The 27,521-nt window shown below is 49.5% G+C and overlaps 1 protein-coding gene and 1 long non-coding RNA gene across 8 annotated transcripts in view; both read right to left on the reverse strand.

Moving 5' to 3' along the window:
• MED15 (mediator complex subunit 15) overlaps positions 1-27,521 on the reverse strand; it is an 84,449-nt gene that overhangs the window by 56,724 nt on the left and 204 nt on the right.
• On the reverse strand, positions 143-27,521 carry LOC129047215 (uncharacterized). Of its 2 annotated transcripts, none has more exons than XR_008517824.2 (3): positions 26,939-27,521; positions 5,206-5,284; positions 143-4,421 (listed from the first exon to the last, which is right to left on the reverse strand). It is a non-coding gene; the product is annotated as an uncharacterized LOC129047215 (long non-coding RNA). The 2 variants fall into 2 exon arrangements; XR_008517823.2 differs by lacking the exon at positions 26,939-27,521 and adding an exon at positions 11,316-12,704 and having other exon boundaries at positions 147-4,421.

Genomic DNA, 27,521 nt, shown 5'->3' on the forward strand with positions numbered 1-27,521 from the left:
GTGAACCCGGGAGGCAGAGCTTGCAGTGAGCGGAGATCGCGCCACTGCACTTCAGCCTGGGCAACAGTGCGAGACTCCGTCTCAAAAAAAAAAAAAAAAAAAGAAAAGAAAAGGAAAAAAGAAACAAGCAAACATGTCAGGGCTCTGGAGCCTTGCCTCTGAGAGAATTGAATAGGCCCAGTTCAGCTTGTGCTAGAAAGCATTCTGACCACTCCAAACAGCAACCAGCCAACCTCAGGAAACTGAAGGAATGTACACACAGGGCTACAGCAATACCACTGTGATTCTTACAGACATCGCAGAAAGGAGGTTTAATGCTGAGAGGTGCACACATCTGTCTTAATGTAAAAAGAAAAACAAAATGACACTGACCTACCACCCTGCTAGATTCAAAAAGCACTTTTGGGCTGGGCACGATGGCTCAGGTCTGTAATCCCAGCACTTTGGGAGGCCAAGGCAGGTGGATCACCTGAGGTCAGGAGTTTGAGACCAGCCTGGCTAACGTGGTGAAACCCTGTCTCCACTAAAAATACAAAAATTAGTCGGGTGTGGTGGCAGGCACCTGTGGTCCCAGCTACTCGGGAGGCTGAGGCAGGAGAATCGCTTGAACCCGGGAGGCGGAGGTTGCAGTGAGCCAAGATGGCGCCACTGCACTCCAGCCTGGAAGACAGAATGCGACTCCTGCACTCTTGGAGTTCCTACCTCCCTGTCTGCTTCCTGAAGCCTGAACGGAGGCGAGGAGGCAGCAAGGGGTTTCTGCTCACAAGGCATTCAGGGGTGGAACAGACAAGTAAGGGGAAAGGTCACCAGGGCCACGAAAGATGAGAGAGTTAACAATTCAGGAGGATAATGACAACCAGCTCACGCGCGGTACTGGGTCAGAGTCCTGGGGAGCAAGGCATGGGTGGGCTGGGAGGACCCTGTGCTCATGCTCTCAGGTTGGCGTGGGGCAGGGTCTCCACACCCAGAGGCTGAGAGGATAGCTGCTAGGTCCCAAGAAGTCAGTGAGCATTTCTGATAGAAGTGGCTGCACAGGCCTGTTTTCTGAAGGTTGCCTCATCTGTGCCCCTCAAGGCAGGTATGCCCTTCAAAGGCATACTTGTTCTTCCCACCTTCCTTTTTTCTTTTTCTTCTTTTGTTTTTTGAGACAACGTCTCACTCTGTTACAGGTGCAGCGCAGTGGTGCAAACACAGCTCACTGCAGCTTCAAACTCCTGGGCTCAAGTATCCTCCCACCTCAGCCTCCCAAATAGCTGGGACTACAGGCATGTGCCACCATGCCTGGCTAATTTTTTTATTTTTTACTTTTTTTGTAGAGACAGGGTCTTGCTTTGTTGCCCAGGCTGGTCTCAAACTCCTGGCCTTAAGTGATCCTCCACCTTGGCCTCCCAAAGCACTGGGACCAATAGGGAGACCCAGGTAAGAGCAGTAGAAACAGCAGGGGAGCACTTGCAGGCCAAGCAGGACGGCTTGGAGACTGGCTGTGTAAGGAGTGGGGAGGCTGTGGGTGGCAGATGTGGCCAGGAGTCAGAGAGGGAGAAGGGTGCAGAAGAGTCTGGGGAGTGACAACCAGTTACACAGATGGGCTCTGTGCCCACCAGCAGCGATCAGAGAGCAAAGCCAGGCTTGATACAAAAGCAGTCCTTTTGAGCTGCTACTGGCCATTTTTGAGAGTGTCAGCAGACTGGCAGGCCCCAGACAGACACTGTCTTGCTGCAGCAGAGACACCTGGCACAGTCAGAGAGACAAGATCTAGAAACACAGCTTAGTGCAATAGCTTTAAGGTGGTGGGATGACCAGGTTGAAGAAACGTGCTTGGTGAGCTGAAGGCAAGGTGGCACCATACACCAGGGGATGTGCTGGCAGACGAGCCCTGTCCTGTCCTGGGTAACGTCACAGATGACATGGACACTGTGGGCACCGTCAGCTACTCAGAGCCTCAGGAGCATGGACCAAGCTGGAGTCCAGAAACAGGCAAGTCTTGACAGGCCAACACCAGGAAACCGAGCTGGGGTAAATGTCCAGTTCCACATGAGCTTCAGAGGGTCAGAGTGGGGCCGAGGAGCAAGGTGCTCCTCCAGCAAGGCTAGGGCTCAAAACAGCAGCACTGTGCCATGTCACTCCCACATCTCTTCCACAGCATCCACCAGGGAGGTCCAGCAGATTTGGTGGCCAGTAACAGACCCTGTGCAGTTTGCAGTTCTGTCAACTGTATTTTTGAAAATGTCTTTGCTCCTGTTTCTAATTTGAAGATCAAGTGCCACAAAATAGAGACAAAGCGAAAAAGAACCCAGGAACTCTGCAGATAATCCCCCACACTTCCCTGCAGATGCCTGCCCTTTCCTCTCCAGCTGGCCTGGCGCTTTTCAGAGGCATCCCCTGCCTCGGCATTGACTCCACGAGGGTACCCATTTCACACTCGTGCTGAGGTCAAGTCCCCTTCCTTCCTCCCTTAGACCTAACATGCCCGCTGCAGGAGGCTGCAGGCAGGACCCAGGCCCACCTTCAGAACAGCACCGGCTGCTCCCAAAGCCCCCTTCTGATCTCCCTGAGCTGGGCTCTGCTGCCATCCCCAGCATGCCTTCCCGAGCAGCTAGACCCGAATGGCTACTCCTCAGTCTCTGTCTCCTGAAAACAAAACCCTTCAAGCCACTGTCATGAAATGAAGGGAAACTATCACACAAGGAGACAGCCCCAAACATGGAGCAAGGAGCACAGCCTGAGACAAAGAACAGAGAACTAACCTGTCATGGTGAGCTCTTTCCCCACACAAGCAAGCCAGGAAGACGAGGGCCTGTCTAGCCAGAGGAGGGCAAGGAGCAGACTGGTGCCAGCTCACAAGGGAAGACCCTTGATGGCTGTCCTGCCACAGTCTTGTCCAACATAAGCAACAGGTTCGCAAACAGTACAGGCCTACGAGGCGGCCACCAAAGAACCCAAGGCTGCCTGGGTGGTGCTCGCGCTAGCTGAGGAAGGGGGCTGGGGGCCGCTCCCTGGTTGCGACCAGCCAGACCTCTGAACACAAGGACTGTTACCGGCTCAGAGCACACAGTCCCTTGCTGTGAACTGGGCTCCAATGCTCTGCCTTTGGCCATGGTCTAGCTGGTTGCCATAGCTATGTCTGTGCAGTCAGGGTTCAACTGGTATCTAGCTTAGACTGAAGCCTCCCAGGGGACCGATTCATCATTACAGGCCCTTGGAGCTCCCCCACCAGGGGGTCTGAGGATGTCCTTACTATCCAGAACTGTTCCCAGAACACGGTGTGTCTTAATGGCATTGCCTGACCCTGCCTGAGCAGCCAGCAGGGATACATCAAGAAAAGCTCTTGGTCTTCATCTCCCAGCACCAAGTGCCCATCCCAGAAACTTGGGAACCCCCTTCACTTTCTGACTGCCACCTTTAATTCTCCAAAGTTCAAATCTTTGCCCCAACTCCCACTGCATCTGTGGCAATTCCTCCCAAAGGGCTTCTGTCTCCCGTTCCCATTCCTACCCCCACGCCCTCGCCAGCTCCCCAGGTCACATGACTGCCAGTGAGTGACTGCCACTGAGTGTGGGAAGCAACCCGGGCCCCTGCTTGCCTTGAGCCTCGCTCCTCACCAGCAGAGCAGGCAGCCTGTCCAGGAGCCCACTGAGGAGCCTGCTCCTGCGCCTGCCCCACACACTCTCCCCAGGGCCCCAGAGATGATGACCTACTGCCTGGCACATTGCCTGACTATCCCATCAGGCCTGTTAGGGCTTCCCACCCTGCTCCCACCCAGGCACCCCTGCTGTCGGCTGCACAGAAACCCTGTAGCTACCTCACCCATGTCTGTGGCACTTCCTGGAGGAATCTCTGGTTTCTGTGTGCCAGCCCCACTATACCAAGAACACCCTGAGAGCAGAGACAACGGTGTCCACTTTTGTGTGCAGCGGGCAGTCATCACTGCCAGGCAAAATAACTGGCTCTTTTTAACACAAGGAGTGGTACTGTCAGGCATTTTGATGGGACACGACGTGCAGAACGGAGAATCAGCGTGGCAGCCATGGGGGAAACCAGGCCTCAAACAAGCACGTCCTGGCAGTGGAGGCCAGGGTGCCTGGGGGAAGGCGTGTGCTGGGGCAGGCAGCTGGGCCTGGCAGGAAGCAGACAGGGGAGGAGGGGCCTGGGCTCAAATTCCAACCTAGCCACTCACCAGCTCTGGGTCTTGGGAGAGGCACTCCTCCCCTAAAGCGTGGCCTCTTCATAAAGGAGGGGCTCTGAGAGGCTGTGGCCAGGATGAAGGTGCACAGACAGGGCCAGGCAGTGAGGACAGGCCCACTGTTGGCCTGTTCTGCAGGGCTTCTGCCCAGCATGGGCCTGTTGTTCCTCACCTCCTTCCTATTCCAAATTGAGAAACTGGCAACAGGAGTCCAGTCCCAGTCCTTGTAATCTGAATGAGACTAAGATAAAGCAAAAAATTGGCAAACTGAGCTTCCTAGGGAAGGAGCACAGGGCATCAAACTCAAAGCCTGCTAAGGCCAGGGAGGCCTGAGGCAAGCTGCCCTGGTCTGCCCTCAACCCATCTGGCAGCGCCTCCCTATCCTTCCTTTGCACAAAGGGTGGGGACAGTGCCGACCTCACGGGTAGCCCTGAGGATGATAGTAGTTAATATTATAAGGCACTGGACATACAGGAAGTGCTAGGTATGCGTTAAAGAAATAAGTCAGGCAACAACCTGCCCAAATGTGCAATAGGACAGCATCCCAAAACACCTCCGCCATGTGTTGAGGTTATTGTCGCCCCCTCCTCAGCAGACGATGGACCAATGAGCATGTGCAGCTCCCTCAGGCAGAGCCACCCTCCCACTGGAGCTCTGAGTCACCTGCAGTGTACCCTGAGGCCAGCTCCACAGCCCACAGGAAGGACACTCACACAGGCATGTTGATGAGGCATGAACTGGCCTCCCCATCCCAACTCCCGCTCTGCTCTGCTCCACACCCTGACTCTTCCTTCCACACCCGCCCTAGTTCCCACCAAGGACCCTCTCCCCTCTCAATGAGGCCTCTCCCCTGACCCCATCCTCTTTACCACTGCTCCCCCTCCCACACTGCCAGGCCCCCTTCCCTGGTCTAACTACTTTCCCATTGCTGAATGAGGGCATGAATTCCCAGGACAGCCAGCTCCTCTGTCCTCTGCTGGTGTCTAAAGCAGGAAGGTGCGTTCCTCCCTGGGGCACAGACTCACCCTCCTGACCTCAGGGGGACAGGATGATTCCTCTCAGCCGATTTATGTTCTGCTCGAAGGAAACTTCTGTGAGTTTCTTCTAATTTTGAGAAACACAACATCTATCAATCAAGTGAACTCTCATAGGGCAGAATAAATTTTTGGCATCTCCACTTCACCCCACCCAAGAAGCCTCCTAGTAAATTGCTGCCTGTGTGTGCAGCCTGCTTGCCCACCTGGGACAGGAGCCCACAAGCTTGTATGTGGGACCCTTTACCCTATGTGTTTAAAAGCTAAATCACAGAGGACCAAAAGACAACAGAAGGACAGTTATACAATATCAGGATGATGGTTTCCTAAGCATGTCACCAGAAGCAGACACTATAAAGGAAAAAATATTTTCCCATATTAAAAAAAAGATTTGTACTAGATGTGGTGGTTCACACCTGTAATCCCAGCACTCTGGGAGGCGGAGGCAGGTGGATCACTTGAGGTCAGGAGTTCGAGACCAGCCTGGCCAACATGGTGAAACATCTCTACTAAAAATACAAAAATTAGCTGAGCACAGTGGCTCACGCCTGTAATCCCAGCACTTTGGGAGGCCAAGGCAGGTGGATCACCTGAGGTCCGGAGTTCGAGACCAGACTGGCCAACATGGTGAAACTCCATCTCTACTAAAAATACAAAAAATTAGCCGAGCAAGGTGGTGGGCGCCTGCAATCCCAGCTACTCGGGAGGCTGAGGTAGGAGAACGGCTTGAACCCGGGAGGCAGAGGTTGTAATGAGCCAAGATCCCGCCACTGCACTCCAGCCTGAGCAACAAGAGTGAAACTCTGTCTCAAAAATAAAAAATAAAAATACAAAAATCAGCCAGGCATGATGGCGTGCACTATAATCCCAGTTACTTGGGAGGCTGAGGCAGAAGAATCACTTGAACCCAGGAGGTGAAGGTTACAGTGAGCCAAGATCAAGCCATTGCACTCCAGCCTGGGTGACAAGAGTAAAACTCTGTCTCAAAAAAATATATATATAAATATAAAAAGTAGCTGGGCATGGTGGTGTGTGGCTGTAATCCCAGCTACTTGGGAAGCTGAGGCAAAAGAATCGCTTGAACCAGGGAGGAGGAGGTTGCAGTGAGCTGAGATAGCACCACTGCACTCCAGCCTGGGTAACAGAGTGAGACTCTGTCTCTAAATAAATAAATAAATAAATAAATAACAGATATGAACCTCCAAGTTGAAATGAGGAACAAAACCTGCATATTTAATTCCCTTCCATCTTAAAACCTGACTAAAACCACAGAAAAAAAAAACAGGAAGAATGGAAATGGTGGTCTCAACAGCCTTTTAGAAGCTGGAAAGCTGATGGTCCAGTGGTAATGTACACAGCAAGAGGACCAAGAAACCAGAGTTCTAAGTAACAGTGAGGAAGGGGTGCGCCCACCCAGTGATAGCACTAGGTCTTTGCCAGGTTGAGGCCAGGCTGCACCACGTGCTCTGGGACAGAGGGTGAAAGCTATCCCTGCATCCCTCACACCCCAACTTCACACTGTGGGTAGCTACTCCGGCACCAGGTGACCACAGGAGGTTTCCTCTCTGGAAAAGCATGAAACGGATAGTCACTGGACTAGGTGGCCAATCCACCCAGTTGAAAAGGCACAGGTAGGACACTGAGAGAGGTGGGCTGTATGGTCATCTGTGCTCTGGTCTAAGTGACTAGATCGATGCACGCTAACTGCCGAGACCCACTGACCCATCAGACTCCTCCATCCCAGTGAGCAGCAGGCTGGCAGCCAGGTCTTCACCCACATCCCGGTGTCTGAAAGACCATGCTCTAGGGCAGGGTCCCCAACCCCTGGGCCACAGACCAGTACAGGTCTGTGGGCTGTTAGGAACCAGGCCTCACAGCAGTAGGTGAGCAGAGGGTGTGCAAGCATTACCACCTGAGCTCTGCCTCCTGTCAGATAAGTGGTGGCATCAGATTCTCATAGGAGCACGAACCCCACTGTAAACTGTGCATGTGAGGGATCCAGGTCGCATGCTCCTTATGAGAATCTAATGCCTGATGATCTGAGGTGGAACAATTTCATCCTGAAACCATCCTCATCTGCCAGTCTGTAGAAAAACTGTCTTCTGTGAAACCGGTCCCTGGTGCCAAAAAGGTTGGGGACTACTGTTCTGGAGGAAGGACTCAGAATCTGCAGCCAGATGAGCCTTCAATGAAGTTACCAGTTGACAAGCTCCATGTGCTGGAAGAAATTCCTAGGCTTTGGAGGGCCCCTCTCAGAGTGAGCAACCAGCCAAGGGCAGCCAGACGCTGTAACATGGCCAATAAAGACCCCACAAGAAAAGAGTAATTTAGCGGTAACAGAAATTCAGCAAGAAGAAGGAAATGTAGAATTTATTAGGCCAGGTGCAGTGGTTCACACCTGTAATCTCAGTACTTTCAGAGGCTGAGGTGAGAGGAAGACTTGAGGTCAGGAGTTTGATTTTTTTTTTTTTTGAGACGGAGTCTCGCTCTGTCGCCCAGGCTGGAGTGCAGTGGCACAATCTCGGCTCACTGCAACCTCTGCGTCCCAGGTTCAAGTGATTCTTCTGCCTCAGCCTCCTGAGTAGCTGGGACTATAGGCGCGCGCCATCATGCCCAGCTAATTTTTGATTTTTAGTAGAGACAGGGTTTCACCATATTGACCAGGCTAGTCTCGAACTCCTGACCTTGTGATCCACCTGCCCTTGGCCTCCCAAAAGTGCTGGGATTACAGGTGTGAGCCACTGCGTCCAGCTGAAGTCAGGAGTTTGAGACCAGCCTGGGCAACATCACAAGATCCCATCTCTACGAAAAATAAAAATATTTGCCAGGAGTGGTGGTGCATGCCTGCAGTCCCAGCCACTGGGGAGGCTGAGGTGGGAGGATCACTTGAGCCCAGGAGTTCGAGGCCACAGTGAGCCATGAACACACTGCATTCCAGCCTGGGCAATAAAGTGAAAATTTATCAAAAAAACAGTAGAATTTATTATAATATATATAAATATTATACTACATTGTATCCATTTAACAGGAATGGGTGCTATAAAAAGGGAAAAGTCAGATTACAAAAAAGGAAAAAAAGGAGTTCTTGGAAATAAAAGCATGTTAGCAGTGAAAGGTCAAAGACAAAATTGAGGAAATCACTTAGAGAGCAAAGCTAAAAGTAAAAGAGATAGAAAACAGGAGATAAAAGATAAAACTAGAGGCCCAAAGAGTGAACATTAAACACTCCAGCACAGGAAGTGTAGGGAGTGAAATTCCCCTGAAATGACTCAAAGGAACTTCCCAAGTAGAGCAGGACTTGGGTTTAGGATCAAGACAAGTCACGTGAGGCTGAGAGCTAGCACCTCAGGAGACAGAAGCACAAGCCAGCACAAGGGCAGCGCAGTGTGACATCATTTTAAATTCCCCAGTTAGCATGTCCCACGAGGGGGCCTAGATGCACTCAAACTGGCATGGTCTCCAGAAAGTTAATTCCCAGGAGTCCCTTCTCAGGAAGCTAGCAGAATGAGGGAATAAATCACAAAGTATGAGACACAGGATATAGAAAACAAGGGACCCGACAAAGGAGAACAACAGTCCTAGTCTGGACAGAGAAACAACAGACAAGCACGCTGAGGGCTGTCACACCACGCCTGCGGCCCCTGCCTAGGGGGTTCCAGAAGGGAGGTCCAAGAGGGTCACCGCCCACCTCCTTTGGGAGGCTGAGGTGGATGGATCACTTGAGGCCAGGGGTTTGAACTGAAACTGACAGCCCACTAGCAATGAGCCTGAAGATAACTGTACTGAGAGGCAACCGGAAAATAAAGGAAGAACAGGAATAGATACACAGAAAACTGGGCATAGTGTTCAAAAGGCAATTCTCTCCTTGGAAAAAAATAACAAGCAATTGCAGTACACCACTATGCTCAGCTGTGAATATCATTTGTGTAGGCAGAAAATGTAAACATTCATTACTGATTTATGCAGAAAGTAGAATACTGGAAGAATGAGGGAGGAGAAGCAGAGATAATGGCAATGGAAGGGAGCTACAGAGCAAGCCAACAGATAATTTGTAAAACGCCAAGTTGCAAAGCAGCATGTGCCTATTACCTAGAATCAGAGGTATATGCCGGAAGAAAGCTCAAATGCAAAGGCAGTTGCTACCTCTGGGGAGAATTGGCAGAATGGGAACCACGGTAGTTTCTTGTCTTTTTAGTTTATGTGATATATTACGTTGATAAAATTTAAAGTAATTAAAAATTAAATGAGGCCGAGTGTGGTGGCTCATGCTTGAGCCCAGGAGTTCAAGATTCAAGATTGGCCTGGGCAATACAGTGAAACTCCATCTCTACAAAAAATACAAAAACTTAGCCAGTCATAGTGGTGCATGCCTGTAGTCCCAGCAACTCGGGGGCTGAGGTGGGAGGATTTCTTGAGCCCAGGAGGCCGAGGCTGCAGTGAGCCAAAATCGTGCCACTACACTATAGCCTGGGTGAAAGAGTAAGACCCTGTCTCAAAAAAATAAATAAATAAATAAATAAAATAAAATAAAATTAAATTAAAATTAAATGACAAAATGCACATAAAGAGTGTTGCAGAGAAATACTCAGTGAATAGCTATTAAGAAGGGTCATGTGGCCGGGTGCAGTGGCTCACACCTGTAATCCCAACACTTTGGGAGGCTGAGATAGGTGGATCACCTGAGGTGGGGAGTTTGAGACCACTCTGACCAACATGGAGAAACTCCGTCTCTACTAAAAATACAAAATTAGCCAGGCGTGGTGGTGCATGCCTGTAATCTCTACTACTCAGGAGGCTGAGGCAGGAGAATCACTTGAACCCGGGAGGAGGAGGTTGCAGTGAGCCGAGATTGCGCCACTGTACTCCAGCCTGGGCAACAAGAGTGAAACTCCATCTCAAAAAAAAAAAAAAAAGAGAGAAAGGTCATGTTCGGCCAGGCTCAATGGCTCATGTCTGTAATCCCAAAACTTTGGGAGACCAAGGTGGGTGGATCACTTGAGAGGCCAGGAGTTCGAGAACAGCCTGGCCAACATGGCGAAACCCCATCTCCACTAAAAATACAAAAAATTAGCCGGGTGTAGTGGCTCACGCCTGTGGGACAGGGCAAAACTATGTCCAAAAAAAAAACAAAAAAAAAAACCTCATGTTCACCTTTCTTTTTTTTTGTTTTTGAGACAGGCTCTCTGTGTCACCCAGGGTGGAGTATGGTGGCGCAATCATAGCTCACTGCAGCCTCCAACTCCTAGGCTCAAGCAATCCTCCCTCCTCAGTCTCCCGAGTAGCTGGGACTACAGGCCTAGCTAATTTTTTAAAATTATTTTTTATAGAGACAGGATCTCACTATGTTGCCCAAGCTAGTCTTGAACTCCTGGCATCAAGCGATTCTCCCACTTGGCCTCCCAAAGTGCTGGATTATAGGTGTGAGCAACTGTGCCCAGACCACTTTCACCTATCTAAACCTTCCTGTCTCAGTCAACACAGGGACAGGAAGCGTCTCTTCTATTAGCAATTTGGACCCCCAGGAGAGTCTCAAAACACTGCCACAGGCCAGGGAACAGTGGCTCACGCTTATAATCCCAGGACTTTGGGAGGCCGAGGCGGGTGGATCACAAGGTCAGGAGTTCGAAACCCCATCTCTACTAAATCCCGTCTCTACTAAAAATACAAAAATTAGCTGGGCATGATGGCAGGCGCCTGTATGCCCAGCAACTCCAGAGGCTGAGGCAGGAGAATCGCCTGAACCCGGGAGGTGGAGGTTGCAGTCAGCCGAGATCGTGCCACTGCACTCCAGCCTGGGTGACAGAGCTAGACTCCGTCTCAAAACAAAAACAACAAAACAAAACAAAACAAAACAAAACCCTGCCACATATTCCTTCTGCAAGTGGCCCCACAGTCAGAGTATGGATGGAGTTGGAAGGGACCTCAGGATGAGTTAGGCCAAAAGCACAGGCAAAGCAGTTCCTCCCATCCCCACCCCAACCCCCACCAATCTGAGAGGTGCTTTCTGGCTGCAGCTCAAATGCCTCACCACACTCCCAGCCAGAAAAGCCCCTTCCCTGTCCTCTATCAGTGCAGGGCTTGTTCTCATCCAGCCTTCTGACCTTCACTAGGTCTCTAGACAGCTACAGGGTGGCATCCCACACTGTCCTTGGACTTCTTCCAATCCTGCAGCCAATTTACTGCCCCAGTGCCCAGGTGGTTTCATCTCTAAGGCAGGAAATGATGAGATACCAATTGTTCAGTCATCAGTATAACCAAAGCAAACATCTGGCCTCTCCATCTCTCAGGCAGCTGGGAGCACATTTGTCAAACTGTATCCCAACAGTCTGCAACTTTTTCCTTTACTGAAACTTCTACATTCTGGTTCTTTTACTTTTTAAAGAAACATAAAAGTGTTTTTTTAACAAGATAAAAATATATACTTCAGAATTTAACTCTCCACCCACATGTAGGGATGGGTATTTTGGTCTTGCAGAAAGAAAATCTCGAATCATACCAACACAGGAGACTTCAAACACTGTACACCCCTCTGGGCTGCTTGATGACGCTTTCTTGCCTCTATCCTCAAGATCTCTCAACTCCCAGTAAACAAGATCATTGAAAGAACTAACCGCAGAAAAGGCTGCTGCCCTTCAAACTGTGTACTGTTGTCCAAGCTAGTTCAGAAGAATACACGAGCTTCCTTCACATACTCCAATCTGTTGGTTTGACTTCTGAAGAACCAGCAGAGCTGGAAAGGCCTCGAGATCTCTGTCCTGATGCTGGCCTGGGGCTCCCCTAGGTCTAGCCTGAAAGTGTCCCATTCACCACCAGGCAAGCATGTGGCAAGGAGGAGATCTGCCAACCCAAATGCTGATCTCACATGGCTCTGTGGTATTTGGTGGGGGTGGGGAAGCTCGATCTTTTAGAGATCTGCACTCAAGTACTCATAGTTGAAATCATCCGGTGTCTGGGATGTGATTTAAAATAGTCCAGGAGGTGATGAGGAAGGGTGGGTGAAGCAACACTGGCCATATGTTGCTAACTCTCAAAGTAGTTGGGAGACCATTTTTCTATTATCTCTACTTCTGGGAACACTTGAAAAAGTCCATAATGAACTTTTTTTTTTTTTTTTTTTTAAAGGAAGTCAAATGCTTTTCTCAAGCCCGTGGGATGACTGTGCATGATCCACACCTCATGTGAACCTGGGCTGTGAGCATGCAGGTCCCACCCAGACTCCATCCAGGGACAGAACACAACCTAAGCCATGGGAAACCTATAACTCAAAACTGAACTCACAGTCTCAGCCTAGTTTCACTTTAAAAATACATGTGTATATATATTTACATATTTAAAATGCATACATATCAAGCTATAAGCACACACAGGACTGGTGGAAATATATCAATATGTCAGTAACAGCCAGCTCTGGAGAGAGTATGGAAAACACTTTCCTGTTTTTCAGTCTTCTACAATGTTATCCGGAATGGAATGAAGTACTACACCCACAAGTCCTGAAGGTACTGACCAAAACAGGAGGGAGAGACGGGACCGGGGCTGCTGTGACTGGAGGCTGATGGGGCTCTACTGTGCCCCATCCTCTCATCCCACAGTCTTCCTTCACATCTGCTCTGCCCACCACAGCCCTGCTCTGCTCTGCCCCTTCTGCCATCGCCACCTACGCAGATGGGTTTCATCCAGCCTCCAGGACGACCCACCCACTTGCTCCTGCAGCAGGCTGCTCTTCCCAGGTTTGCTTCCCCCATCTCCCACTGACTGCTGGAAATTTCACCCGCACCCACTCCCCACATCATCACCTTACACCCAGCCCTCAGATCAGTAGAGAGGCTGCGGCAGGAGAACTGGTGGAGTGCATACCAGTGGCTCCCTCCTCCCTTCCTCCTGCAAGCTCATATGCGCATGCACACGGAACACGAGCATTCACACATGGAATCACCAAATCCTACCACTTATTTCCTTATGAGCTCCCTCCCTCCTAGATCAGCCTTTCCATTCCTTTTTTTCTTTTTTAATCATCCTTTCCATTCCTACTGTCACTGCACCCAGTAAATTTCAGTGTGCATTCAAAATCAACAAGAGTGCCTGTTATAGACAGGTTCCTTGACAATACCAGGTGTTGGCAAGGATGTCTAGCAAGTGGAACTCCCTCACATTTTGCTGGTGGGAACATAAACTGGTACCACTTGGGAACAGTGTTCAGCAGAACATGCTAAGAGACAAATCCCCTGACCCAGTCCTCTATTTAACTTCTAGGTGCACAGCCCAGAGAATTAAGTGCATATATTTACCAGAAGACATGACCAAAGCCATTCCTGGGGTTGCCTTCATGTAGCCAACACCTGGAACTAACACCAAAGTTCATTAGGCACAAAATAAAAGAGTTATCTGGAACAGAGTCCTCCATGGAATAACATGTCATAAACAAGAACAGGCTGGGCACGGTGGCTCACGCCTATAATCCCAGTATTTTGGTAGGCCAAGGCGGGTGGATCACATGAGGTCAGGAGTTCAACATCAGCCTGCTCAACACGGCGAAACCCCATCTCTACTAAAAACACAAAAATTAGCCAGGCATGGTGGTGCACACCTGTAGTCCCAGCTACTCTGGAGGCCGAGGTGGGAGAATCATGTGAACCCCGGAGGCGGAGGCTGCAGTGAGGTGAGACTGAGCCACCGCACTCCAGCCTAGGCAACAGAGAAAGACTCTGTCTCAGAAATAAATAAATAAATAAATAAATAAGGCCGGGAGTGGTGGCTCATGCCTGTAATCCCAGAATTTTGGGAGGCTGAGGCAGGGGGATCACGGGGTCAGGAGATGGAGACCATCCTGGCTAACATGGTGAAACCCCATCTCTACTAAAAAAAATACAAAAAAAAAAAAAAATTAGCCGGGTGTGGCAGGGGGCACCTGTAGTCTGAGCTACTCAGGAGGCTGAGGCAGGAGAATGGTGTGAACCCAGGAGGCGGAGCTTGCAGTGAGCCAAGATGGCGCCACTGCACTCCAGCCTGGGCGACAGAGCAGAGACTCTGTCTCAAAAAAAAAAAAACACAGGCTGGGCGTGGTGGCTCACGCCTGTAATCCCAGCATTTCAGGAGGCCGAGGTGGGTGGATCCCCTGAGGTCAGGAGTTCAAGACCAGCCTGGCCAACATGGTGAAACCCAGTCTCTACTAAAAATATAAAAATTAGCTAGGCATGGTGGTACATGTCTGTAATCCCAGCTAATCGGGAGGCTGAGGCAGGAGAATTGCTGGAACCTAGGAGGCAGAGGTTGCAGGGAGCCAAGACTGTGCTACTGCACTCCAGCCTGGGTAACAGAGTGAGACTCCGTCTCAAAAAAAAAAAAAAAAAAAAAAAATAGAACAACTGCTGCCTGTGAGGATAAATGAGGATAAATTTCACACATGATGCACACGATTGCACAGAGGCCTGTAATCCCAGCACTCTGGGAGGCTGAAGCAGGTGGACTGCTTGAGCCCAGGAGTTCGAGACCAGCCTGGGAAACATGGCAAAACCCCATCTCTACAAAAAACACAAAAATTAGCAGGGCGTAGTGGTGAGCACCTGTAGTACCAGCTACTTGGGAGGCTGAGGTGGGAAGATTGCTTGAGCCCAGGAGGTCGAGACTGCAGTGAGCTGAGATTGCACCACTGCACTCTACCCTGGGCAACAGGGCGAGACCCTGTCTCAAAAAAAAGATGGCAGAGAGTGTGATTGCACAGAGATTCCAAATGTCTCGCTGGCCATGGAAGTCAGAAGAGTGGTGCACAGTTTGCCCTGGCTGGGTGCAGATCTGGGGAGTATCAACAGTTCTCTGGTGGCACACTCAAGATTGGAGGCATGCGTGTCGTTCACTGTGATAGGGATTATACTTCAATTTAAACACCCCATGAAATAAGCAAGAGCTCTGAGCCTGTGCCTCAGGACCCTGCCCTGTTCTTTGGTTGGCCTGAATGCCTACTACAGAGCACTTGGTAGGGACTTCTCCCTCACACGAATCAAAGCAGACTGACAGCACTTGCAGAACGTATGGTGACCCACCAGGGATTCTGAGGATGAACCCTGAGTTCTACTTCACAACAGGGGCTCCATCTCACATATGGCAGACAGATCACTTCCTCAAAGGTCATGTCTGATGAAGAGGACTGAAAGGAAGCTTGGAAAGAGCAAAGAGCAGAAGAGAAGGGCAGCGGGGACGTGGGATGAGTCACTTCTTAACCTACAAGCACTGCTTTCACCCAGCCCCCAGAGCCCACCAACATAAGAAGAAGCAAGGGGTACGTGGGCTGGGAAGAACAGAAGTTCCAGGGGTGGGGGCCTTGCTGGTCCCCTGCCTTTGGCCCAGATGTCCCTCATTCCCCTTCAGCCCTCCAGCTCACACTTCACTCTTGTGTGAGCCCCCATCTCTCCCCCAGATTCATAGGCACAGAGCTCAGAGAAGCTGCTGGGGCCAAGGATTAAAAGTGAACAAATCCTGCCAAAGAGAAGGGCTAGTTAAAAAAAAAATAAAATTAAAAAGACAGAAACAAAAGGAAACTGAGCCCAGAAGGAGGAGGCCCCCAGGGAGTATGGGAAGATGGTATAAGTGAGAATGAGCTGGTGAATCCCAGGGAAGAGGATGCCTGAATGCTTTTACTGTGCTTGCAACTCTCTGTATCTTTGAAATATTCTCAAAATAAAAACCTCAGGCCAGGTGCAATGGCTCACGCCTGTAATCCCAGCACTGTGGGAGGATGCGGCAGGCAGATCACCTGAGGTCAGAAGTTTGAGACCAGCTTGGCCAATATGGTGAAGCCCCATCTCTAATAAAAATACAAAAATTAGCCAGGTGTGGTGGCGCAGGCCTGTAATCCCAGCTACTCAGGAGGCTGAGGCACAAGAATCACTTGAACTCGGAAGGCGGAGGTTGCAGTGAGCCGAGGTCAGGCCACTGCACTCCAGCCCGGGCAACAGAGCGAGACTGTCTCAAGAAAAAAAAAAAACACCCTCAAAATAAGGAGACGTGGGGCTTGGAAAGAAGGTAAAGCGTCTTCTCCAAGGACTCACTGCCCTAAATAACAGAGTTATTGCACCTCAAGCTGCTTAACCCAATCACGGGGCCTCTATTAACAGCCCTGCACCTAGGCTAGAAAGAGAGTCATTACTAAAGTTGAGGTGAACATCTCCCTTATGGGGTGATGGTTTAGAGGTAATTATGCCTTGGCTGCTATTTTATTCCCCTCTGTTCTCTAGCCTGTACTCCCCTTTGTCTTTAAATAAATGTCTCAGGGCCAGGCACAGTGGCTCACACCTGTAATCCCAGCACTTTGGGAGGCGGAGGCAGCAGATCGCTTGAGCCCAGGAGTTGGAGACAAGCCTGGACAACATGGCAAAACCCTGACTCTACAAAAAAATACACAAATTAGCCGGGCATGGAGGCACACACCTGTGGTCCCAGCTACTTGGGAGGCTGATGTGGGAGGATCACTTGAGCCCAGGAGGTGGAGGTTACAGTGAGCCACAATCACGCCACTGCACTTCAGCCTGAGTGACAGAGTGAGATCCTGCCAAATAAATAAATAAATAAATGTCTCAAAAAGAAAATCAACCATCACAAGCTGTGAGGGAAAAAAGTTCAAAATGAGAAGTTCAGAACAGTTTAGGTAGCACTGATGGACAAAACCACGGCAGGCTTTAATTAAAGCCAGCACTGCTTTCCACAACCCTACATATAATTATTAAGTACTTCATCTAGGCCAAGATATTGTGCTAACTATAAGAGACATAAAGTTATGAGTCCAGGTCCCACACTCAAGGAATTTCCAATGCTGTTGGCAAGGCAAAAAAATAGTTAATCTGTTCAGTTCATGTCAGGACGCACTCAATGAGGGCTCTGGAGCCACCATAGGCTGAGCTAACCATCAGGGGTCATCTGGAGGGTTTGAAGCCAAGGTCAAAGCTTCACCAGGGAAGAGGGTCACAGAGACAGAGGAAGACCCAGCCACTACAGCATCCAGAGAGGGCATGGTGTGGCACAAAGCTCTCGTGCCAACATGAAGAAAGGTAACTTGGAAGGACAGTATCAAACTGAAAGGGAAAGGGCCTCGAGCTCCCTTGCAGGGATGGAAAGGATGGAATCGTCCTGGGAAGGCTGGTCTGGCATTGAGGGCCCAGGTGAGAGAGGTCACCAGGCACGCCAGCCTGGGCGACAGAGCGAAACTCCAACTCAAAGAAAAAATTAAAATCATTCATACCAGTTAAAGACATCTGTTTAATAAAACTCAGCCTGTACCACGCATCCTGCTTGGTAACAAGCGCTTGTCGATGTTGACGCATTATGGCAGTCCCTCACGTCAATGTCAACAGCAGCACAGAGCCCATCACCTGCAGCTACAACTCTAACCAAGCTCCCACTGTTGGTCTGTTTCACAAATCCCACTCCTGAGACAATGATGTGGCAATGAGCATCCTCATCACCATCAGGCTTTGAATACTTTCCTGATTGTGCCCTTGGAGGAAATGGACATTTTAAGGTACTGGGATAAACAGTATTGCCAAAAGGCCTTCCAGAAAAAAATGGATCTAATTTAAGTGCCCCCAGCTGAGCTGACTGGTTGCCTGCATCTTCCTGTGGTGTTTCTGCCATCTCTACCTGAGGTGAATGTCCCCTCAGGACAGCCCCCATCACCACAGCAGCTGAAATGGGCCTACAGCAGTACTCAGGAAACTGGCACTGGACAGATCTAGGAATCCCCCTGCTACAGCACTCCTGCGAGGCAGGAAATGATTGATTCAAGTTCCTGCCCGACGAGTTCAGACTAGGAGGAGATAAGCCTTCAAACAAACCAAGTGCAACCTGGAAACTCCTCACCAAGCCTGTGAAAAGAGCACGGGGGTGGGGGCAGTGAAAAGAGTAGGGTGGTGGGGGCAGCAGAAGGCCCAATCTCCTTGGAGAAGGGCTGCTCCGCTCAGCCACGGAAAGGAAGGATCTTTTAGGTAGGCAAACAAACTGGACACAGGGCAGGGAGTAAGAACTGAGATTGTCTGAGGATCCACTGCCAGCTTGGTATGATGGAGCACAGGTCAAGGAACTGGCAGGCAGGTGCAGACACTGCATGAAGGATCAAGACTAAGAACATAATCCACAGACAGTAGGCAGCCACTAAAACAGTCTGGGCATCAAAATAACTGGGGAGGGCCAGGCGTAGTGGCTCATGCCTGTAATCCAACACTTTGGGAGGCAAAGGCAGGAGGATCACTTGAGGCCAGGAGTTCAAGACCAACCTAGGCAACAAACCAAGACTTGGTCTCTACCAAAAAAAAAATAAGAAAATTAGCCAGCATGGTGGTGCCTACCCTTAGTCCCAGCTACTTGGGAAGCTAAGGCAGGAAGATCACTTAAGCCCAGGAGTTGGAGGCTGCAGTGAGCTATGATCGTACCGCTGCACTCCAGCCTGGGCAACATAGCAAGACCCTTTCTCAAAAAATAGTAATAATTGTGTGGAGGTCAAGTACATGAGACAGGAGTTGATAATCACTGAAGCAGAGTGGTGGGTATACGGACATAGGGGTCTTTATTCTATTTGGTTTTATGATTTAAATTTTTCACTTTGAATTTTTAAAAATTCATTAAAATTCCTTAAAATGTTTGCCCTCCAGATATTTAACAGAAATTACTGTCCCAAGGAATGCTTTAAAAGGAGCTAGTACCCCACAGCCCTGCCATGATAGTGGCAGGGAGATAATCACGTGGTCATGGTCCTTCCTACCTCGGGATGCCCAGCATGGGTCCTTGACTGGCCACAGCCACAGCATCACAAACAGCAGTAACAGCTGGAAGACCTCTGGTCAGGGTGGATGTCGGGGCCTGCAACTGTGGTAGGCATGTGGGGTCACTAACAAAAGGGAACTGGTAGGGCTGGGGGTTAACGTCTGGGGGGGTACTGGTTGGCAGAGGCCAAAGATCAAAAGGGGCTTGCTGGCTGGCTCTTCCTCTGCTGTTAGGGTCCAAAAAACAAAAACAAAAAAAGGGGTTTGTCTGTCTTGTCCTGCTGTGGTTCAGCAACCATTCACTTATTTACTTATTTATTATTATTATTATTATTATTATTATTATTATTATTATTTATTGAGACGGAGTTTCGCTCTTGTTGCCCAGGCTGGAGTGCAATGGCGTGATCTCAGCTCACCGCAACCTCCGCCTCCCAGGTTCAAGCAATTCTCCTGCCTCAGCGCCTCCTGAGTAGCTGGGATTACAGGCATGCATCACCATGCCCAGCTAATTTTGTATTTTTAGTAGAGACGGGGTTTCTCCATGTTGAGGCTGGTCTGGAACTCCTGACCTCAGGTGATCTGCCCGCCTCAGCCTTCCAAAGTGCTGGGATTACAGGCGTGAGCCACCGTGCCCAACCTACTTATTTATTTTTAATTTTTTTTTTTTTTGAGACAGAGTCTTGCTCTGTCACCCAGGCTGGAGTGAAGTGGCGTGATCTTGATTCACTGCAACCTCCGCCTCTCAGGTTCAAGCGATTCTCCTGCCTCAGCCTCCCAAGTAGCTGGGACTACAGGTGTGCACCACTATGCCCGGCTAATTTTTGTATTTTTAGTAGAGACCGGGGTTTTATTATGTTGGCCAGGTTGGTCTATATATATATATTTTTTTCTTGAGACTGAGTCTCACTCTGTCGCCAGGCTGGAGTGCAATGGCGCGACCTTGGCTCATTGCAACCTCTGCCTCCCGGGTTTAAGCGATTCTCCTGCCTCAGCCTCCCCACTGGGACTACAGGTGCCCGCCACCACGCCCAGCTAATTTTTGTATTTTTAGTGGAGACAGGGTTTCACCATGTTGCCCAGGCTGGTCTCAAACTCCTGACCTCAAGCAATCCACCCACCTTAGCCTCCCAAAGTGCTAGGATTACGGGCGTGAGCCACTGTGCCCCGCCTTCATAAACTTTATTATGAGATTTTTTGGCGATTTATTTTTTCAGCTCATCAGCTATCATTAGTGTTAGTGTATCTTATGTGTGGCCCAAAACAATTCCTCTTTCTACGTGGCCCAGGGAAGCCAAAAGACTGGACACCCTGATTTACAACATGTAGAGTAACTCTAAGCAGCAGTGGCCTCTCCTCTAGGCCTCATTTTCCTCATCTTATAAATGGGAGTAACATGTACATCTACTGACAAAGCAAGCATGAAGAGGGGATGAGTCAATATCTGTCAACTCCTGAAACAGGGCTTGGCATAGCATGCCTGCTGCATGTCAGCTGCTGTTGAGAAAGCCCTGAACTCCTGAGCAGATGACTGAGGGCTCAAGTCTCCTCAGGTCACTGTCACGACTGGCCTAGAGGCTCAACAACCACTTCCCATTTGCCCATCAGGAGCAGCCCTATGGGGTACTGGGGCTATGAATGTGAAGAGAGGGACAGACAGGGCCCCTAGCCTCAAGGAATGGACATTCTAGCAATAGGTTATACACAGACACCTGTAAGCCAGTGCAGCCACTTAGGTGACAACCAGGCTATGAAGCTGGAAAACAAGGGCTGGAACTGCACCAGAAAGGCACAGAGCTGTAAGTGGGAAAAGCCACAGAAAAAGCTCAGCCAAGGCTGACTCACTGGCTTCTGCCTATGGCAAGGACTATGACCCACAGGCAGAATCTGGGCTTGCAAATTTAAGGGCACTCCCTATCCTTCTGAAGACCTCTCCAGACCCTTGGAAGTTGCTGTTCAGTTGTATGTTTTGTTCCTTGTGTTGTCTTACTTGGAGCTCACGTCTCTGTAGGCTTCACTAGAAGAGGTGACTGACCTGGCAGTTCCAGCTCCATTCCATGCTCCCCCTGAGCCCCTTCTGGCACTTCATCAGACACTGGACTGTCCTTCCCTAGCTGTGTCACCTCTTGTCTGTATTGTTTTGCCCAATGGACATCTATTTATTTCATCTTTATATGTGCAATCTGCTGTACAGAGGGGTAGGAGGGATAAAAGTCTCAAGAATAAGATGACAGAAAAATCAAAAAGAATTGAAAGAAAATAGCTGATAAGGTCCTTTTGTTCATTCACAGCTTAAATATTTTCTACAAACCTGTATGACAGGTGCAGCACTAGTCATTGCAGATGCACGCTTGTTCTCTGAGAGCCTATAGCCCACAGACAGGCTCAACATTAACCCAGCAATCCCAGGAGGAAGGTCCAAGCCCCAGAAAGGCCAGTTAAATTGGTTTTAAGGGTGGCTTATCCTGCAGTTTCTGCAGGGAGAGTAGATGTTCAATAAAGAGTCAACAAAGGCAAGCACGGTGGCTCACACCTGTAATCCCAGACCTTTGGGAGGCCGAGGCAGGTGGATCGCTTGAGCCCAGGAGATCAAGACCAGCCCGGGAGACATGGTGAAACTCTGTCTCTTACACAAAATACAAAAATTAGCTGGGCCTGGTGGCATGCGTCTGTAGTACCAGCTACTTGGGAATGCTGAGGTGGGAGGATCACTTAAGCCCAGGAGGCAGAGGTTGCAGTGGGCCAAGATCATGCCATTGCACCCCAACCTGGGGGAGAGAGCAAGATTCTGTCTCAAAAAAAAAAAAAAGCCAACATGAACCTACCAACAATTTCCCAACTATCCTCCCCACAGGCTCCAATAAGGGTCATTAATTTCTCTAACCAGGCTTGGGGTATCGGGGTATCACCTTCATTCTCTAAGACTATAGAATCTCCTACTCCTGTAAGGACACAGGAGGTGGTGGCAGGGAGCTCACCACTGAGTCCCAAGATCTCTGCAAAGGCTTGTACAAAGGTCTCTTCATTTTTCCCTTCTACCAACCATACCTGTAAAACAGATTGGCTTCCTACCATTTCATTGATGAGGGATACGATTAAGAAAGGCTCGGCCAGGTGCAGTGGCTCACGCCTGTAATCCCAACACTTTGGGAGGCCGAGGCAGGTGGGTCATGAGGTTGGGAGTTCAAGACCAGCCTGACCAAGATGGTGAAACCCTGTCTCTACTAAAAATACAAAAATTAGCCAGGCATGGTGGTGGGTGCCTGTAATCCCAGCTACTCAGGAGGCTGAGGCAAAGAACTGCTTGAACCCGGGAGGCGGAGGTTGCAGTGAGCCGAGATCACACCACTGCACTCCAGCCTGGGCCACAGGGCAAGACTCCGTCTCAAAAAATAAATAAATAAATAAAAAATAAAAAATAAATAAATAAATAAAGGCTAACAAGTGTAACAAGTGGAGAAAGCAGGGGCTCCAGAGCTTCACAATGTACACTGGTTCAGGTAAAGAATACCACTGCATTGGAGAAGCACTTGAGTCCAGGAGTTTGAGGCTGCAGTGAGCTATGATCATACCACCTGCACTCCAGCCCAAGTGACAAAGCAAGACCCTGTCTCTTAAACTAAAAAAATAAAGAATGCCACTGTAATACAAGAGGTGACCCGCCGGGCGCAGTGGCTCACGCCTGTAATCTCAGCACTTTGGGAAGCTGAGGCGGGCAGATCACGAGGTCAGGAGTTTGAGACCAGCCTGACCAACATGGTGAAACCCCGTCTCTACTAAAAATACAAAAATTAGCTGGGCCTGGTGGCGCATGCCTGTAACCCCAGCTACTCGGGAGGCTGAGGCAGGAGAATTGCTTGAACCCAGAAGGCAGAGGTTGCAAGAACCGAGATCGCACCATTGCACTCCAGCCTGGGCAACAGAGTGAGACTCCATCTCAAAAAAAAAAAAAAAAAAATTAGCTGGGCGTGGTGGCGGGCGCCTGTAGTCCCAGCTACTCGGGAGGCTGAGGCAGGAGAATGGCGTCAACCCGGGAGGCGGAGCTTGCAGTGAGCTGAGATTGTGACACTGCACTCCAGCCTGGGCAACAGAGCGAGACTCCGTCTCAAAAAAAAAAAAAAAAAAAAGAGGTGACTCACACAGCCCCCAAGAAAATACTATTCCACTTCTCAACAAGTGTTTTGTATACCAGGTACCAAGCTTCATAGGTATGAGGTCCTATGGGAAACTAAAAAGGGCTGAGATAAAACATATCAGAGGCGGTGACCAACTTTAGATCAAGCAGGGAAGGATCCTCTGAGTATCTGATACTGAGCAGACACCTAAAAGAAGGAGCTAGTCATGAATACAGTGGTGGGGAGGAGTCTATTCATTTTTGAATACCTTAAACACTTGATAATAAATTGGTTAAAAAGAAAGAGCTCAGGGGCCAGGCACAGTGGCTCACATCTGTAATCCCAGTGCTTTGGAAGGCTAGTAGGGAGGATCATCTGAACCCAGGAGTTCAAGACCAGTCTGGGCAACATGGTGAAACCTCATCTCTACAAAAAATATAAAAATCAGTCAGGCGTGGTGGTGTGTGCCTGCAGTCTCAGCTACTCAGAAGGCTACAGTGGGAGGATCGTTTGAGCCTGGGAGGTCAAGGCTGCAGTAAGCTATCATCGTACCACTGCACTCTAACCTGGGCCACAGAGCAAGATCTTGTCTCAAAAAAAAAGAAAAAAAAAGCTTAGAATGTTCAAGAAGCTGAAAGACCAGAGAGGTCAGAACAGTGTGGGGGTAGGAGAAGAGGTGACTACACCAGGTCAGGGTGAGGGGCTGGGAGGGTGGGACATCTAGAGTTTTATTCTAATGCTAAGAGAAGTCACTGATTGTTCTGCAGCAGAGCAGTGGCTACACTTTAGGCCTCCCCTCACTTGTGCTGTTGGGGGAAGAAGGATGGGACTGAGAAGAGAGCAGGAGACCACAGCCCAGAATGGGCCCAGATGAGGTGGAGGTAGTGGAGGGCTAAGAGGCTGAACTGGAGAGTCCCTGCAATGGCTGTCTAGTCATAGCCAGCCTCAACTCAAAATCCGTTCTTCTCAGTGGGAGCCAGGAGACTAGACTAATATACCAGCTCATGCTCTGGGGCATTGTTCCCTAGGCTTTTGGTAGAGACAGATAAGTAACCATCAGATGTTTTCTCCTCTGTCAAAACTTAGAATGCTTTTTTTTTTTTTTTTTTTTTGAGACAGGGTCTTGCTCTGTGGCCCAGGTTGGAATGCAGTGGTGTGAACATAGCTCACTGCAGCCTCGACCTCCCAGGCTCAAGTGATCCCCCCGCCTCAGCCTCCAGAGTAGCTGGGACTACGGGTGCACGCCACCACACCCAGCTGATTGTTGTATTTTTTTATGTTACCTAGGCTTGTCTCAAACTCCTGGACTCAAGCAGTCCCAGATCTCAGCCTCCCAGGGTGCTGGGATTACAGGCGTGAGCCACGGTGCCACAAGCAAGACACTTTCTCTATCCCTTCATCAAGTATAAATTACTTGGGTACAAAGCATTTCCCCAAATGGCCAAATTTAAACAACAGTGTAAAAACATGGGAGGAAGTTAAGAGTTAAAGGTATGTCCAGAATTCTAATGCAAATCTTTTTTTAAAGCAAATCTTTCAACCCTATGAACACAATAAATCAAGGCACCAAGAATCACAACTTTCAACGTGAACCCTAGAGAGAAAGTGAACCCTAGAGAGAAAACAGACAAATTTGAGAACCGAGAACACCCACATCACCTAAGGAAGGCAACCTTTGAAACTGCTCCTACCGGCTGTGGTAGGAGAATGCCCATCTCGTGCCTTATCCCTAGAACTTGTGAATATGCTACATTACATGGCAAAAGGAATTCTGCAGATGTAATTAAAATTACAAACTTTAAAATAAAGAGATTATCCTGGCTTCTCTGAGTGCACTAAATCTAATCTGAGCCCTGAAAAGCAGGATATTTTCTCTAGCTGAAATCAGAGAGATGTGGCAGAAGAACTGGCCCTCGCTGGAGGGAGACACATAAAAAGCATGAGAAGGAATTCAGGCAGCTTCTGGGAACAAAGACTGACTCCTGGCTAATAGCCAGTAAGGAAAGAGGGCACCTCAGTCCTACAAGCTCAAGGAACTGAATATGGCCAACAGCATAAATGGGCTTGCAAGCAAGTTCCACCCCACGGCATTCAGTAAGAAATGCACCCTGCCAACATCTTGATTTCAGCCTTGATAGGCCTTGACAGCAGGAGACCTAGTGGAACCTACCTGGACCTCTGACCTACAGAAACTACCGGATGATAAATGTGTGTTTTTTGTTTGTTTTTGAGACGGAGTCTCGCTCTGTCACCAAGCGGGATAGCAGTGGCGCGATCTTGGCTCACTGCAACCTCCGCCTCCCGGGTTCAAGCAATTCTCCTGCCTCAGACTCCTGAGTAGCTGGGACTACAGGTGTGCACCATCACACCCAGCTAATTTTTGTATTTTTAGTAGAGATAGGGTTTCACCGTGTTGGCCAGGATAGGTCTCTGTCTCTTGACCTCGTGATCCACCTGCCTCAGTCTCCCGAAGTGCTGAGATTACAGGTGTGAGCCACCACGCCTGGCCAAAGGTGTCTTGTTTTAAGATGCTAAACTTGTGGTAATTTGTTAGAGCAGCAACAGAAAAATACACAAACAGCAATCTCGAAAAAAATAAAGAACTCAATTCTCCCGGAAGCAAAATAAAGCTGAGTTATGAAGTATCCAGTCACTCTCAACACCCATAAACTCTTCAATCACCCTCCTAGCCCTCTAACACTTCCCCTACCCCCGTTTTCTTTGATGACAACTCACCCTTCCAGTTCTTAATTCTGGGCTTTCCCAAAGAAGAACCCTTGCCCTGGGGACTTTTCTTGCAGGAACCCTGAAGTGGGCTATCTCTCAAGATTTCACCTACAGACAACTATAGTATATCAGTAAAACACTGTTCACTGATTGTGCAATATCCCCAGAAATATCCCAAGGCTATTCTTCCCAAAGCCCATAGCTACTAACTCTACAGTCCCTACTCTTTCCACTGTACTGAAAGGTTTCCCAGCATTCAGCCTGGCTTCCTTCCTTCCACAGTGCTTCACCCCACACCCCACCCCCTCCATCCAGTTAGTCATCAAGAATTGTCTACATTCCCCCTCCTCTGGAATCTGTCTTCCTCTTTCAGTTTCTACCACTGTCTAATGCAGGCCTTTATAATCTCCCGCCCGACTAGGTCATGCCACAATCATTTTACGGAGCAATGTGGCAGGCAGTGAGCTAGCAGTGAGAATACAAGGATGAAAAAGGACAGGCTCCCCAGTCCCTCCAAATGTTCAAACTCTCTTAATAGCTTAACTGGTCTCTCTTCTCTGTCCTGCATCCATCTCCAGGGACTCTAGGGATATTCCCAACACTGGCATTTCACTACTCCAAAGAATGCCACATGCCAAACACAGGCTCAATTCCTTAGCACAACACCCTCACTAAAGTGCTAGTACCTGCTCACCCTCATTCCATCATCTCCTGGGCTCTCTCACTCCTCGAGCCCCAGAACTCTCAGCCTACAAGGTCCTCCCTCCACGCAGTAAATGCTCATGTTTCCTAACTCCTCAGCTTGGAATGGTGGCTATTTACACTCCTACTTGTCTTTCTAGGACTCAGTTTATTCGTCACCTACTCACTAGACTGCCCCTGGTCTGCTCAAGTTAACCGCCGCTTCGCAAGAAACCCCTGCAGTATACACATTATAGACTGACAAGACTGCACTGTGATGGTTCCTTTACCGACAATGCCATCCCTCAGGAAACGGGCTGTGTCTCAGGCAAATCTGTGGCGAGCACAACACGCCAATAAGCTCAGTTAAAAACTGCTAATAGAAACAAACAGTCGGTGGTAAGAGGCTAGAATTCCTCCGAGCGGGGCCACTGACCCCAGCTCTCCACTGACCCCAGCTCTTCACTCTCTCATCCAGAAACGACGATCGCTTCCTGACAGCGGCTTCCTGCCATCCTTCGGCAAAGTCCACATTCCTTCGGGGGGTCACCCTTAGATCCTCCGTCCCACCGCCCACACCCCAAACAGCTACCTTCCCAATCTCATCTTACATCCACCCTCCTCCCATCACTTTCTTTCACCGTTGATGCGCTTTTCTGGAAGAGAAACCATGAAGCACCCAGCCCTGCTAAACCCACTACAGGCAGCTGCCTCTCTCCCTTTCCCTATTCAGTGTGGTTCAAAAAGCGGGGGAAAGTCTGCACCCAAAGCACACAAATGACGAATGAGAAAGCTCAAGACGATGATTCATAAGCCAGGGCTCGTTGGTTTGCAGAGCTCGGCCCCAGGAAAGCAAACGAGCAGTCCATGTCGGGAACGGAGGAGACAAACAGGGGGGGCCCGAGCCCTGGGACCCACGCAAGTCCCCGGCGCCTTCTGTCTCCCGGCGCCCTAGGTTTCTCACGGGTCTGGCCCTGGCCTCGCCCGCCACGCGAAGGAGGAACGCCCCGCAATCCAGCCCCCTGCCCCGACCACT

Source organism: Pongo abelii, chromosome 23, assembly GCF_028885655.2.
Source record: "Pongo abelii isolate AG06213 chromosome 23, NHGRI_mPonAbe1-v2.0_pri, whole genome shotgun sequence".
Taxonomy (NCBI): Eukaryota; Metazoa; Chordata; class Mammalia; order Primates; family Hominidae; genus Pongo; species Pongo abelii.